The following is a 12,428-nucleotide window of genomic DNA, read 5'->3' as shown; positions in this document are numbered from 1 at the left end:
GACTCTTGAGTTACGGTGGGGTGTGGTCTGAATTGTCAGCGCTCTGGAGACATCAAGGAGAACACACCCGACAGGGAGACCCAGAGAGACAGGAGGAAGCGCGCGAGGTTGGCCTCCAAGAGAAGTGAGTGCCTGGAAGCTGAGGGAGTGGAGACAGTTGCTGACTGCTTCTAGGATGGGTGGTTTGGGAAGGGGAGACATGAAGACGGGCGCAGAGGGACTCGCCAATAGAAGAGAATGAGGTCAAGGGCATAAGGAGACGGGATTATTCTTACCCTAGAAAGGAAGAGAGACATCTCTGAAACAGGAGGAAAGGAGAGAACAATGGATGGATAAAGGTTCCCCAAACCTTTCAAAAAAAACCAAACTGAGGTGTTTCCTGTTTTCTCCATAAACTAGCAAACTCTCATTCTGCTAAGCAAAGAAGCTAGGAGATGCTCAGGGATTTTCAGACAATCAAGGGTTTGGAACAGATGCCAAAGGGAACACAAAAGTGAGCTTCCAGCTAGGGTTGGAACCATAAATGGGTAGAGAGGATAGTCGCTCCGGATCCCTGGGGAGCCCCCCTCCCCATACCAGGGGCCCCAGAGCAGAAACTCTGTGTGGACTCATCTTGGGGTGGGTCTTGGCTTAACAAATGCAAATGACTCTAGAAGCCAAAGCAACTGGAGGGTGTTGGTGGGGAGGTCTTTGAAGTCATCTGCCACCCCATGGACAGGGAGGAAGGGAGTGTGCTGAGAAGTTAGCATGGAAGGGGACAGCAACCAGAGGTCCCAATGAGTTGGCTTATCAGGTGACTGTCTTGTCTCAGCAAGTGTCCGTCTTTAGAAGACAGCCCACTCTCTAGCTGGCTCAGTGAGCATTAGGACCTTCGAGGACCTTCGATATGCCAGACATGGGGCTGTCTGCTTCAGGACAACTCTGCCAGTTCAAATATTCTTCTGGAAGTTGACTGCGAAAGGTACAGGAGCTCTGTGGACATATATTCACTGTACATAAGGCAGGTGGCCAACACCCTGGCTGGAGAGGAAGCTTGGGGGCAAATCACAGGCTAAGGGATTGGTCTTTTTACTCTGAAGACCACAGAAGCTATCGGGGAGGAAGTAAGGAGATTAGGTTTGTAGTTTAGAAAAAGAACATCAGCACATCTGTTCTTTTCAAACATACTGGGAACATTTACAGAAATTGACTGTGTACTGGCCACAAAGGATGTCTCAATAAATTCCAAAGAATCTATAGACCATATTCACGAACCACAATGAAGTAAAATGAAGAATCAACAAAAACACAACCAGAAGGAAATCCAAACCACTTGTAGTTCTTAAATTAGTAACTGAAAATGCTTCTGAGGAGAGGGTCCTGAAGACAGGATAATCTATTTTTTTTTATCATGTACTACTAGTATTTATGAAAAAATAAAACTAAACATAAGCAAGGTGTTCATTATATTACTTTTTATACCTGTGTGTATGTTGAAAGCTTTTATAACATTTTTAAGAGAGAAAGAACATACATTTGGAAACTGAAAAATACATGTTAAAAAGAAAACCAATATGGAAATTACAAAATATTTAGAAGTGAATGACCAAAAAAATAAAAACCCTAATATAATGAAACAGGTGGGATCCAACTAAAACAATAATTAGTGGGGGGATTTATAGCCTTAAGTGTACTTAATACAAAACAAGAAAAAAGTGTAAGTGTTCAATGTAAGAGGTAGATACATAACTAAATAACCCAGAGAAAACAGAAAGAAGGAAATAACAAAGCAAAAGGCAGATATGAGTAGAACAAAAAAGAAAATTGAGTTGATTATGGAAACCAGAAACTAGTGTTCTATTGAAGACTAAATACAACAGACAGACTTCTTGTAAGATTTACTGAAGCAAAATTATAAATGGCTAAAGAGAGTGTAAAAATTTGAGAAAGCATAAGAGTATACTATGAATAACTTGACGCCAATACATTTGAAAATCTAGATGAAAGGGGCAATCCTTGACAAAATTACAAACTACACAAGTTGGTCCTAGAAGAGAGAGAGACCAAGAATCGTCAATGAAATTGAAAAGGCAGTGGGTCTGTTCCAACTCCTTAAATGCCCAGGCTGAGAGGGTTTTACTAGAGTGATACACAAATGCAGACAAACAAACAAACTATATTGTGCAAACTGCACCAGAATACGAACAAGACAGGGAAATGTATCCAGACATTCTATGAGGCTCATCTAATCTTGATACCAAAACAAGAGAGCAGAATTAAAGAAAATGTCAGGTCCATGTATATTATAAGCATGGATGCAAAAAAATTTGAGTCTCTTAGTGTCTCAAAAGACATTCTCTTATGATGAGTGATGTTGAGCATCTTCTCATGCATCTGTTGGCCATCTGCATGTCTCCTTTGGAAAAATGTCTATTCAGGTCCTGTGCCCATTTTTAATTGGATTTTGGATTATCTGTTTTGTTTGGTGTTGAGTTGTAGAAGTTCGTCATGTATTTTGGATACTAACCAGGGAAATGCAAATCAAAACCACTAGATATTACCTTACACCCGCCAGAATGGCTAAAATTAAAAAAAAAAAGAGAGAGAGAGAGAGAGAGATAACAAATGTTGGCGAAGATGTGGAGGGAAAAAGAACCCTCGTGCACTGTTGGTGAGAATGTAACCTGGTGCAGCCACTGTGGAAAACAGTGTGAGGATTCCTCAAAAATTTAAAAACAAGTAGCATATGATCCAATCATTCCATTAGTGGGTATTAACCCAAAGAAAACAGAAGCACTAATTCAAAAAGATATATGCATCCCTATGTTTATTGCAACATTATTGGCAATAGCAAAGATATGGAAGCAATCTAAACATTGATTAATAGACAAATGGATAAAGAAGCCGTGATGTGTATGTCCATATGAATATGAATATTATGCAGTCATAAAAAAGAATGAAATCTTGCCATCTGCAACAACATGGATAGCTATTATGCTAAGTGAAATAAGTCTGCCTGAGAAAGACAGATACCGTACGATCTCACTCATATGTGGAATCTAAAAAAACAAAATCAATGAATAAACGAACAAACAAAAAGCAGAATCAGACCTATAAATACAGAGAACAAACTGCTCCTTCACTGAGCCACCCAGGCGCCCCCTAACCTTACATACAACAACCAAAAGATACCAATTGTCCCCCATAAAAAAAAGCCACTGCATCCCCACATATATCCGATGAAGTTGTAAATACTACCGCTGCTCTGGAGAGCAATTTGGTGTCATGGGAATGGAAAAAGCTCATCTCGCAACTCCACTTCTAGGGCTTTAACTGGAGAACATCTCCCTTGGCTCTTGAGAGGTTTGCCAGTAGAAGAAACAATGAGAACATCCTAACTGCCCGTTGACAAGGAAATGAAGGGGCGCCTGGGTGGCTCAGTGGGTTAAAGCCTCTGCCTTCGGCTCAGGTCATGATCTCAGGGTCCTGGGATCGAGTCCCGCATCGGGCTCTCTGCTCAGCAGGGAGCCTGCCTCCTCCTCCTCTCTCTCTGCCTGCCTCTCTGCCTACTTGTGATCTCTGTCTGTCAAATAAATCAATAAAATCTTAAAAAAAAAAAAAAGCCTAGAGTGAAGCGGGGAAAACCCGAGGCAAAGATGATCCATCTCCCAGTTACTCTGTGTGACACTGACCAAATGCAAAACGGCAATATTATATATTTCTAGGAGCTGAATCTATGCATATAAAAATATCTTCTTATTAAGGATTGGAAACACTGTCACAAAACTGACACGAGGAGACCTCTAGGAAAGGGAAGAGGGGGGTGGAATGAGGCTAGAGAAGTCTTGAGGCTTATCTGTAATATCTGAATTTTAAAAATAAAATAACAAAATTATATATTCATATAGTGTTTGTCTAATTTTCCAGTACAGGCGAATACGCCTAAATGCCAACCGTGGTTAATGCGGAGTGCTGGGAACGAGGGTGGCTGTCACTTTGCTCACTTGCACTGTTCTGTATTTAAAAACAATTTCTGAAAGGAAGAGCGAACATACGAAAATGAATGAAGAGTGTGTTTTTGTTTTTTCTAGAAGAACCTGGCCATCAGTGGAAAGGGGATGAGGCAAGATCAGGTTTCACCGGAGCCCAGGTCAGACCCTTTCCACTTTCCCAGAATCGTCCTCTTTCCCGCCTATACAGTCACGTATTTTTTGGATTCGTTACATTTTAGGTTGGATCCAGGGGAGGTAATGGGTATGAGCCAGAGAGGCAGAAAAGGAATGTGATTCCCCTCTACTCATCCTTCATCTTAGAGCGCTGGTGACAGGCCCCAGAGGTCAATTTTAAAAACGATTCCTGTTTAAAGCCCAGGAAGACTCAGCCACGGGATTGAGAAATATGCCCAGATATGGTGTAGACTGTTCAATCTTTCTAAAGGGCGATTTGGCTGTGCTCATCCACAGTGTCTACATATCATGTTCTTTGACCTTGCAATTCCCCTTCTTGGAATCAATCTGAGAAAATAATCAGACACACACACAAAAGTTAATGGACCAAAAAAAAAAAAAAAAAAGAGCATCAGAGCCTTAGTTTTATCAGGGAAGAAAGGCAACAACTTGAATGTCTCCAAAAAGCTAAAGAAAGGAATTTCCAGAATAAATAAAAAGGCTGCAGATTATTATGTAGCCTAAAAATTATGTTTTCAAAACACAGTTGGGGTCAGGGGGGAGAAAAAAGATATAATGCAGAATATTTTCAGAGAGAGAGAAAGCTAGAAGAATACATAGACCAAAATATTATCAGTAACTATCCCTGATTGGGGGGGAATATAGGTAAATTTCTTTTTCTTGTCACTTTCTTATACTTTCCAACAGTTCACGAAAAGCACTTTTTAAATTTCATAATCCTAAGAAATACTATTTTTCAAAATAAATGGAGGGGCTCCTGGGTGGCTCAGTGGGTTAAGTCTCTGCCTTCAGCTCAGGTCATGATCCCAAGGTCCTGGGATCGAGCCCCCACTGGGTTCCCTGCTCAGCAAGAAGCCTGCTTCTCCCTCTCCCACTCCCCCTGCTTGTGTTCCCTCTCTTGCTATGTCTTTCTCTGTCAAATAAACAAATAAAATCTTAAAAAAAAAAAAAAGAAAAGAAAAGAAAAGTGGCCATACAAGGTTTAAAAGAGTATGTGACCACCAAGCCAACACTACAAGAAATATTAAGGAAGGTTCTATAAAAGAAAGAACCCAAGAGTGACATAGAACAGAAATTTACAGAGACAATCTATAGAAACAGGAACTTCACAGGCAATATGATGTCAATAAAAACTTATCTTTCAATAATCACTCTCAATATGAAAGGCCTAAGTGCTCCCTTAAAACGGCGCAAGGTTGCGGACTGGTTAAAACGGCGGGACCCATCCACGTGCTGCCTACGAGAGACACATTTGGAACCTAAAGATACACACAGACCAAAAATGAAGGCATGGAGAAGCATCGTTCATGCCAACGGGCAAAAAAGAAACCTGGGGTAGCGATTCTCATATCAGACAAATTCGATTTTAAGCTAAAGACTGTAGTCAGAGATACAAAAGGACACTACATCATTCTTAAAGGGTATATCCACCATGAAGGTCTAACAATTATACATATTTATGCCCCCAACACGGGAGCAGGCAACTACACAGGCCAACTGTTACACAAAGTAAAGAGTCATGTTGATATGAATACATTAATTGTAAGGGATCTTAACACACAACTCTCAGATCATCTAAGCAGAAAATCAACAAACAAGAGCTTTGAATAACACATTGGACCAGATGTACCTCGTAGATACAGAACATCCCACCCTAAAACAACAGAATACTCATTCTTCTTGAGCGCACATGGAACCTTCTCCAGAACAGACCACATACTGGGTCACAAATCAGGGCTCAACTGATACCAAAAGACTGAAATTATTCCCTGCATATTCTCAGACCACAATGCTGTGAGTCTGGAACTCAACCATTATGAAAAAGTTTGGAAGGAATTCAAACACTTGGAAGCTAAAGACCATACTGCTCATGAATGTTTAGATCAACCAGGAAATCAAAGGAGAACTTAAACAATTCATGGAAACCAATGAGAATGAAGACACTTCGGTCTAAAACTTATGGGATTTGGCAAAGGCCATCCTAAGGCAGACATACATAGCCACCCAAGCCCCACTCAAAAAAAAAAAAAAGAAAAGAAAAATCCTGAATATACCAACTCCCTTTACACCTTAAAGAACTGGAAAATCAACACTAAATTAAGTCAACCGCATGTACAAGAAGGGAAATAAAGATTAGAACAGAGATCAATGAGTTAGAAACTAGAACTACAGTTGAATGCCTCAACGAAACTAGAAACTGGTTCTTTAAAGAATCAATAAGATCAATAAACCACTGGCCAAACTAAGAGAGGACCTGAATTAATAAAATTATGAATGAAAAGAGAGAAAGATCATGACTAATACTATGGAAATAGAAATAATCATCAGAAATTATTATCAACAGTTTTATGCTGATAAGTTAAGCAACCTAGAAGAAATGGATGCATTCCTGGAAATCTAAAAACTTCCAAGACTGAAACAGGAAGAAACTGAAAACCTGAATAGACCGATATCTAGTAACGAGATTGAAGCAGTGATCAAAAACCTCCCCAAAAACCAGAGTCCAGGACCTGACAGATTCCCTGGGGAATTCTACCAAACACTCAAAGAAGAAATAATACCTATTCTCCTGAAGCTGTTTCAAAAAACAGAAACAGAAGGAAAACTTCCAGACTCTTTCTATGAAGCCAGCATTGCCTTGATCCCAAACCAGGTAAAGACCCCACTAAAAAGGAGAATTTCAGACCAATATCCCTGATGAATATGGACACCAAGATTCTCAACAAGATCCTAGCTAATAGGATCCAACAGTACATTGAAAAGATTATCCATCATGACCAGGTGGGATTCATCCATGGGATGCAAGGGAGTTTCAACATTCGCAAATCAATCAATGAGATAGAACAAATCAATAAGAGAGGAGAGAAGAGCCACATGGTCCTCTCAATTGATGCAGAAAAAGCATTTGACAAAATGCAGCATCTGTTCCTGATTAAAACTCTTCAGAGTGTAGGTATAGAGGGAACATTCCTTAACTTCATAAAATCCATCTATGAAAAACCCACAGAGAATATCATCCTCAATGGGGAAAAGCAGACAGCCTTCCCTTTGAGATCAGGAACAAGACAAGGATGCCCACTCTCAGCTCTGTTGTTCAACATAGTATTAGAAGTCCTAGCAACAGCAATCACACAACAAAGAGAAATAAAAGTATTCAGACTGGCAAAGAAGAAGTCAAACTCTCTCTCTTCACAAATGACATGATACTTTATATGGAAAACCCAAATGACTCCACCCCCAAACTACTAGAACTCATACAGCAATTCAGTAATGTGGCAGGATACAAAATCAATGCACAGAAATCAGTTGCTTTCTCGTACACTAACAATGAAAATACAGAAGGGGAAATTAGAGAATCAATTCCATTTACTATAGCACCAAGAACCATAAGATACCTGGGAATAAACCTAACCAAGGAGGTAAGGGATCTGTACTCCAGGAACTACAGAACACTCATGAAAGAAATTGAAAAAGACACAAAAACCTGGAAAAATATTCCATGCTCATGGATCAGAAGAATACACATTGTTAAAATGTCTGTGCTGCCCAGAGTAATACTTTCAATATTAAAAGTATACTTTCAATGCCATCCCAATCAAAATTCCACTGGCATTTTTCAAAGTGCTAGACAAACCATCCTAAAATTTGTATGGAACCAGAAATGACCCTGAATTGCTAAGGAAATACTGAAAAAGAAAAACAAAGCTGGAGGCATCATGTTGCCTGACTTCAAGCTTTCCTACAAAGCTGTGATCACGGGGGTATAGCTCAGTGGTAGAGCATTTGACTGCAAAGCTTTGATCACCAAGAAAGCATGGTACTGGCACAAAAACAGACACATAGACCGGTGGGACAGAGTAGAAAGCCCAGAGATGGACCCTCAACTCTATGGTCAAATTATCTTCGACAAAGCAGGAAAAAATATATGGTGGAAAAAAGGCAGTCTCTTCAATAAATGGTGCTCAGAAAATTGGACAGCTATGTGTAGAAGAATGAAACTTGACCATTCTCTTACACCGTACACAAAGATAAACTCGAAATGGATAAAAGACCTCAACATGAGGCAGGAATCTATCAAAATCCTAGAGGAGAACGTAGGCAGTAATCTCTTTAACATCAGCCACAGCAACTTCTTTCAAGTTATGTCTCCAAAGGGCAAAGGAAACAAAAGAGAAAATGAACTTTTGGGACTTCACCAAGATCAAAAGCTTCTGCACAGCAAAGGAAACAGTCAACAAAACAAAGAGGCAACCCACGGAATGGGAGAAGATATTCCCCAATGACACTACAAAGGGCTGATCTCCAAGATCTATAAAGAACTCCTGAAACTCAATACCCAGAACACAGATAATCACATCAAAAAAAAAAAAAAATGGGCAGAAGACATGAACAGACACTTCTCCAATGAAGACATACAAACGGCTATCAGACACATGAAAAAATGTTCATCATTATTAGCCATCAGGGAGATTCAAACTGAACCTACATTGAGATACCACCTTACACCAATTAGAATGGCCAAAATTAACAAGACAGGAAACAACGTGTGTTGGAGAAGATGTGGAGAAAGGGGAACCCAATTACACTGTTGGTGGGAATGCAAGTTGGTGCAGCCACACTGGAAAACAGTGTGGAGATTTCCCTAAGAAACTAAAAATAGAGCTTCCCTATGACCCTACAATTGCACTACTGGGTATATACCCCAAAGATACAGATGTAGTGAAAAGAAGGGCCATCGGTACCCCAATGTTCACAGCAGCAATGGCCACAGTCACCAAACTGTGCAAAGAGCCAAGATGCCCTTCAAAAGACTAATGGATAAAGAAGATATGGTCCATATATACAATGGAGCATTATGTCTCCATCAGAAAGGATGAACACCCAACTTTTGTAGCAACATGGACGGGACTGGAAGAGATGATGCTGAGTGAAATAAGTCAAGCAGAGAGAGTCAGTTATCATATGGTTTCACTTACTTGTGGAGCATAAGGAATAACACGGAGGACATTGGGAGATGGAGAGGAGGAGTGAGTTGGGGGAAATCAGAGGGGGAGACGAACCATGAGAGACTGTGGACTCTGAGAAACAAACTGAGGGTTTTGGGGAGGGGTGTTGGGAAAGCCTGGTGGTGGGTATTAAGGAGGGCACGTATTGCATGGAACACTGGATGTGTTGCATAAACAATGAATCTTGGAACACTGAAAAAATAAAATCAAATTTTAAAAAAGTGGCCATAAATACATACATAAATAAATAAAGCTAAATATCAGTAAAGTGCACACGTTTTAGTATGGAGAATTTGTTACACTTACTTTTCCTTCTCGAGACCCTGCTTTGTTCTCAAAAACCATAGCAAAGCCACCAGGGGAGGTTTCCAGACAAGATGCAAGGTCATCGTGATCTCCTAAGGGACTGACCAAGAAAGGGAGTCAAAGGTTGAATTCAGGGCAAGCTACTCAAAACCCCAAATTGGGTGGCCTCCCACATAGGCCTTTTAAGAGTTCTAGAAACTCCGGTGACCCGTTCACATCACAGTGGGGGTATCCCTTGCTTGCTCTTCTGAGGGTGGTTGGTGAACTAGCAGCATTGCATCCCACCCAGGGGCTTGAGAGACCTCTGGGAAGATGACGCTGAGGCGCCTCCCAACCCAGCATGCTCCCCCACCTCCCCCCACCGCCACTGACCTACTGGAGCAGAGTCTGCATTTCAACAAGACCTGCAGGTGAATGACAAGAAAGTTTGGGAAGCACTGGTTTCGAACACACTTAAATTTATTCACCTCTCCTACCTACCATACTCTTTTTTTCTTTTATAAGATTTTATTTATTTATTTGACAGACAGATCACAAGTAGTCAGAGAGGCAGGCAGAGAGAGAGGGAGAAGCAGGCTCCCCATTGAGCAAAGAGCCCGATGCGGGGCTCGATCCCAGGACACTGAGATCCCAGGACCCTGAGATCATGACCTGAGCCGAAGGCAGAGGCTTTAACCCACTGAGCCACCCAGGTGCCCCCCACCTGCCAGCCTCTTAAAGCTTACTCCAACGAAAACATTTCTCTCTCTCTTTCTTTCTCTTATTGAGAGCAGGTTGTAAATCGTTTTGGGTTTTTTTTTTTTTGCACATGCATTTCTTTTAAAATGGACAAAAGCAGAGAATTCCATCTTCCCAGCAGTCCTCTATTGGCTCAGCAGCTTCCCAGAACAATTTTTATTTTTTTAGGGGGCTCCCATGCCCAGCGTGGAGCTCGATGAAGGGCTTGCACCCAACACACTGAGATCAAGACCCAAGCTGAGATCATGAGTCGGATGCTTAACCCATTGAGCCACCCCGGTGCCCTACTTTTTTTTTTTTTTTTTTCTGATTTGAAAATTATGAATCCCTTTAGGAGCAACAAATACTTCCAGATTGCTGCTTCTTCCCTTGTCTACAATAAGAGGTTAGACATTGGGATTGGAGGTTGGTGGGACAGGGACACAAAACCAACAACCGTACATCAGGAACTGGTTATGAATTAAGGGCTCAGTGAATATTGTTCTCGTTCTGATGTCTTAAAAGTATTTTTAGTGTTTGGCATTTAATAAAGTTTTCTTGATGTTATGACAATCGGTGATAATATGAGAAATATATATGATCTCTGATATACAGAGATATATAAAAATGATATATGGAGATTCATATGATATATAGGATATAATATGTAGTATGATACATATGATATGTATAGATACATGATATATATATATATGGCACTATTATCATAAAATAGAAGCATCATCATATTTTCAAATCTCTTAATTAAAACTCACTTGTATCCCCACTAACTAAAAAGTATATAATCACTTACTCCTCACAATCCCAGGGCAGCTCTTTCTGCCCATGGGTCCTGTCCAAGTCCTGTAATAAAAGCCCCTTGTAAATGGTTTTGGAAACCAAGGTTAAAGAGAAAGCACCTACTTGACTCACCACATTTTTCATTTTCATTTAATTTTTTGCCTTCCTCCTACAGAATGATCGAGAGCCTTAGAAGGCATAGCGCAGGACGCTAGGATGCGAAGATGAGTCTTTGTCCCCATAGTCAGTTTGATTTAAAAAATAGCTGGTTAAAAAAAAATAAGATAGGTACCCATTAGTTAAGTGTAGAAAAGGCTAAGTCGTCTTAGAATTTACCAATTAAGCTAGTTTGGGTGTCAGAGACAGACTCTGGATAACTTAAGCAAAAAAAAAAAAAAAAAAAAAAAGTTTATTGGATGGATATTGGGCATGTTTATTATTCGGGATACTCAAGGTCAAGGTGCTGTAAGAAGCATCCCCCACGTGTTACTTGGAAGGCATGCCGCACATCCCATGTGAGTCCACAGAGGCTCTGCTCTACACTTGCTCGGGGACTCAGATGAACAGAGGCCCCCAACTTTGTAGTCACATCACCCAAACATGAAGCCTCAGGGACTGGGCAGGGGTGTCTAGAGCCTGGAGCCTGGCTCAGGGGCTTTTTACTGCCTCAGCCTGAAAGTGACATGTGTCATTTCTACCTATTGCCATCAGTCAGAATGAGTCACATGGCCTGCCTCACGGCAGGGAGCTGGGAAACTTATGGGGACAAATGGAATAACCAGTGAGCTCAGTGTCTGTGGTACAGGGAGGTGCCCACTCCAAGGAAAAGCGGAAGCCTCCCCTCTTGAGCGGAACTGGGTTCTGAGCACCTGGGCAGGCCTGGCCAGAAGGAGATGTGGTCCCGCTGGCACGTCATTTGCAGATCTTTCTGTCTCATCTCAGGATCTGCCCTGGAAGGTGGGAGCCGCTCGCTGGTTCCAGCTGGGTTTTATGTTCCACCCAGGACAGAGGGAAGGGGACAAGCTGATCGTCGGTTCCACCAAAAAGGAGGGGTCACGCGTCCCAACAAAATGGTGAGCTGTTACGGCCAAAGGGAGATGAATGAAGCCAGGTCAGCCTACCCAACTACGCGGGCTCGGTGTAATGGCGGTTTAATGGGAGAGGTGGCATTCAAGATGAATCTTGGAGGAAGGGGATGCGTTGGATGCAGTGGAAAGATAACCCAGGCCGAGGGCAATAGAAGCGGAGTGTGGACCCAGGAGAGTGGCAGTCATCCGCAAGAAAGAAAAATGAGCATGATCCAGAAACGTGGCTGTGAGTTACATTTTCAGCACAATGGCCCTGGCTTGTCTTTGCTCCATTTGGACACAAGTGGGTGGGGACTGCTTGGAATGGTTCAACTTCCATCATGACTTTGAGGTCGTGGTCTTCT

The 12,428-nt window shown here is 41.5% G+C and overlaps 1 protein-coding gene across 3 annotated transcripts in view; it reads right to left on the bottom strand.

Moving 5' to 3' along the window:
- NSMCE1 (NSE1 homolog, SMC5-SMC6 complex component) overlaps nucleotides 1-12,428 on the bottom strand; it is a 75,010-nt gene that overhangs the window by 36,359 nt on the left and 26,223 nt on the right. The window contains exons 3-4 of one of the 3 annotated variants that reach the window (XM_045072598.1): nucleotides 11,129-11,261; nucleotides 9,479-9,578 (exon numbers count right to left, since the gene is read on the bottom strand). The exons of the other annotated variants lie outside the window; for them this stretch is intronic. The gene's annotated coding sequence lies outside the window, so the exon portion shown is untranslated. The remainder of the gene's footprint in view (nucleotides 1-9,478; nucleotides 9,579-11,128; nucleotides 11,262-12,428) is intronic. 3 annotated transcript variants of the gene reach the window in all.

The sequence above is a fragment of the Mustela putorius genome, unplaced genomic scaffold (assembly GCF_011764305.1).
Source record: "Mustela putorius furo isolate JIRA1106 unplaced genomic scaffold, ASM1176430v1.1 tig00004039_pilon_pilon_pilon, whole genome shotgun sequence".
Taxonomy (NCBI): Eukaryota; Metazoa; Chordata; class Mammalia; order Carnivora; family Mustelidae; genus Mustela; species Mustela putorius.
Note: the sequence above shows the minus strand (reverse complement) of the source record. Positions and strands in the feature narration are given on the sequence as shown.